The 3,766-nt window shown below is 34.1% G+C and overlaps 1 protein-coding gene across 1 annotated transcript in view; it reads left to right on the top strand.

The window, feature by feature from the left end:
• The first annotated feature begins 470 nt into the window (after positions 1 to 470).
• The window catches only part of DMP1 (dentin matrix acidic phosphoprotein 1), a 12,120-nt gene continuing 8,824 nt past the window's right edge, over positions 471 to 3,766 (top strand). Inside the window, exon 1 of the mRNA XM_011356317.1 lies at positions 471 to 565. The gene's annotated coding sequence lies outside the window, so the exon portion shown is untranslated. The remainder of the gene's footprint in view (positions 566 to 3,766) is intronic.

Genomic DNA, 3,766 nt, shown 5'->3' with positions numbered 1-3,766 from the left:
AAGGAATGAACAAAAGTCCATATTCTTAACACCCATAATTTAGAAAAGTCTAGCATTTTAGTAGATTCTTCACGTACAACCTAGAAATGTACATTAACAGGAAACTTTCTACCCACTCTTTGACTCTCCTTTTCCCATCCTCACGTCTGCTGGGATCTATCAGTGGGTGGAAGATATTGTCATTGTTTATAATGCTTATAAGCCTGCATGGATGTGAATGACATATATTTAGAAATCAAAATAAAGCTTTAGGAAGATCTTCAATTTAATGGAAACTAGTCTAGTCATTTGAGAACCACAAGAGCTTTTTAGGGAACATCTGCCTCTGCAAGCTGGAGGAAGTGTGGGTGTATTGGAGTCCCGGTGACACCTTGTGATGTCAGTAACTCCTAGCCTGAGGGCGATTGGCTATGAAGAGCTGAAGCAGAGTTTAAATTCTTGCACCATCAGAGAAGTGGTCAGAATATCAACAGAAGAGTGGCTTTACTGGGCATAGATTTCCTCTGTGAGAACTTCAGCCTGATGGTTGAGACTTTCTGAGAAAAGTCTTTGTGAACTGAAGAGGGTAAGACATTTTCATGGTTTACTATTTTAAAATGACTTCTGTTTTGTTGTTTGGAAAATACTAAATATGTATACATGTCGAGAGGTATTATGCCATGTAAAGAAAGAGAGAGAACCGTGTCTTGGATAAAAATGATTCTCATTTTTGTACCTGATGGTTATACCACAGTAAATAATGATATTAAAATGACATGTTAAGTCATTAGAGTCAGGTATTTTTCTCGGTAGTACTTTAATTTGATCTCTGCGTAGTACTTCTTAAAAGGAAGGTTACAGAACAAGAGGCAGATAGAAAGTCATTTCAAAGTGTAGCTTTAATCAGGAAAACAAATGAAACTTTTACATTTAGGTTTCATGGGTATAGTGATCATGGCCTATAGGACATTATGAAAGAATCTAAACTAGATTGGCTGGACTTTTAAAACATGGTCTTTTAAATTAAAAAAAAAAACAAAACAAAACATTTAATGCTATTCGTCTAGACAGCATAAAATAATATTTATTATAAACTGAGTAATTGGAAAAAAAATGTTAAGACCACGGAAATAAACCAAGGGTGCGATAATTATAATGCTTTTGTATTATTTAGCTGGATATTCAAGTTAACATAATGCCTTGCATATAGTCAGAATTCATAAAATTTTGAATACAATTGTCTTTTTAAAACATTTTCTAATGTAGAAGACTTAAGATTATATATACTCCTGTCCATATGTATTTTCATTTGCTGCATTAATTTTGTTTCTTTATCTATAATGGAAATGTCTGTCTTCCATAGCAGAGAGTGGGAGCTGTGGTCAGGCAACGTATTCTGTGTGACATCTAGCAGATCCCATGTGTAGTAGCAATACTTCTAGAACCCTGTCTTTTTCAGGAGAAATAATCTTTGGTGAACCATACTTTCTCTTTCACTGAGGCCCAAGTAGACTATCCTACTTTGATCTGGTTGATTAAAACATGGGAATAAATAAACAGTTTTCCAAAGGGCATTATTCCATTTACCTATCCCAAAATGATGATGTGAACCAATGTGCTTCAGATGCTTAGAGACTTTACAAATCTATATTTAATTTGGGGACGCCTAAGAGTTATTTTAGTGTGGTTGAAGGCATATAACATGGAGTTGATTGTAATCGACCTCAAGACAACTACAATTGGAAAAATTGGAAAATTTTATTGATTTATTTGTTTGGTTCTCTGAATTCCTGATAGAATTCATGTCTTGGGAAAATTAGACTTTCTTTTTAAAAAGAAATAATGAAACATTCTAAATAATGGATGTTCTAGTTAGTTGAGTTCTGGGTAATTTTACTTTTGTAAGATCAGCTTGTTATCATCATTATTACACACTGCTATACACTCAGCACCTAGAACCAGTGTCTGGCACATAGGATGTTCTCCATGAATATTTGTTGACTGCCAATAAATGGATAGATTCCTCATTAGTATTATTAAGAAAAACAACACTAAGTCAAAAATAAACAAATTAAGCATGATAAATTGAGCCTATGATATTTCAAGGTCTTATTTCCTTCTTTTGGCCAATCTTTCTCATTTCAGTAAAAGAAGATATACTTTACAAGTGAATATAATACAAGTTTTAAGAATACGAGTTTTCTTACTTGAGAGTACCAAGAAGTTCTGGCTATACTCCGGGGTAACCAGAGAGAGAAGAAACTGTAGTTCCCTTCTCCAGATCTTAAATTTTTAGATATTTTCAGCTCTGAGAAAACAATTGATAAAGGTTGAAAGTCTCTAAAACATACATACACTGCCTTCCAAACAAGTGGAACTCGAACTGAGTTTATTTTCTTTTGTTACACATTCTTATTGTAGAATGACAGCATGTACAATGTACAAATGACATTTATCAATCACCGAAGAACTTGGGGTTCTGGGCTCAAATCTTTCAGGCTCGTAGCTATTTTGCTTATTTATTACTCAAAATAAGACTACTGCATATGTGCTTCTACTCTTTTTAGGGTGGTAGCTAAAGGGTATATAAAAGTTTAGAGCTCTTATTTGGAAATACGCTTCAGAAAAATGTAATTATTTTAATCAAAAATATGAATTAAAAATCTAAACGAGGGTTTAAGATCTGACTTTTTAAATGCTTGATGGCAGACTATATTCTTTGGGAGGCAATATCAACTCTCTCAGGACCCCGGAGTATATTCTATTTTAGTTCATCAGACCATTTGAAAAATTATTACTTTAGGTCAGGGTGCTAAATGGTATTTCTAGCACATGAGCAAGTTAGTGCATCTCCCTTATGTTGCATAATTTTCCATCCCTAAGAAACAAACACTGGGAGCACACACTTCCTTCATGAAAACACAATAGTCATTGGTGTAGAAAATCTCATTTCGTTGTTGTTGTTTAGATTAAAAAAAAGAAGCAAAAGAAAATATAAGAGGAGAACTCAGTATTCATTAGCCTTTTATCAAGACTAGAATATTTGCTAGTTTTCAGAGCATCATGAGATTACCACACTATTCATATTTCACTTTGAAAATTAAAATGGTGAACAGCCTGGTTTTTTCATTTGATCAAGAAGCCAAAACCATTGGCATGCAGTTATTCTGAGAGTATCATATTTGAGGAAAACTTTCCTTTCCTTAAAAAATGAACCTAAGAACTTAAGAAAAAATTTCGATTGTGGGAACTAAAGGGAAGTGTAGAAGAGGAAAAACATTTCTCCATTCTTAGGGTCTTCTCTTGGGCCTAAGAATTAAACTGACCTAAGACAGGTAAACAGGAGAATAACATACAAGTTTTATTAAAATTTTTGCATGCACAGGGAACCTTCACAAGAGAATGAATACCAAAAGTGACCAGAGCAGAAAGCGTTTATATCTTTTAAACAAAGAAACAATACATTTGTGAAGAATTAACATGACAAAGGGGTTTGGGCTAGGGGCAGTAAATTGTGAGGTTATCTAGGAAGATATGAGTTAGTTTAACAAGGTTTGTTTGTGCGAATTTCTCTTAACCTCCACTCTCTGTCTCTGGTGATAAGAATGCCTTCCTTCCCTCTGGTACAGAGAAGGTAACTTTTACATGGGAGTTTTACCTCCTGCTTTCAGAAAGAAAGGAGGATTAGAGATCATTTCTTTCATCTGCTGTTTCTCAAGTGCCTGCAGCTCAAAACAATTTTTATGCCACTCAAAGAGGAATATTTTGGGATGAGATATTCTGGTTT

This window comes from Pteropus vampyrus, unplaced genomic scaffold (genome assembly GCF_000151845.1).
Source record: "Pteropus vampyrus isolate Shadow unplaced genomic scaffold, Pvam_2.0 Scaffold25, whole genome shotgun sequence".
Classification (NCBI taxonomy): Eukaryota; Metazoa; Chordata; class Mammalia; order Chiroptera; family Pteropodidae; genus Pteropus; species Pteropus vampyrus.
Note: the sequence above shows the minus strand (reverse complement) of the source record. Positions and strands in the feature narration are given on the sequence as shown.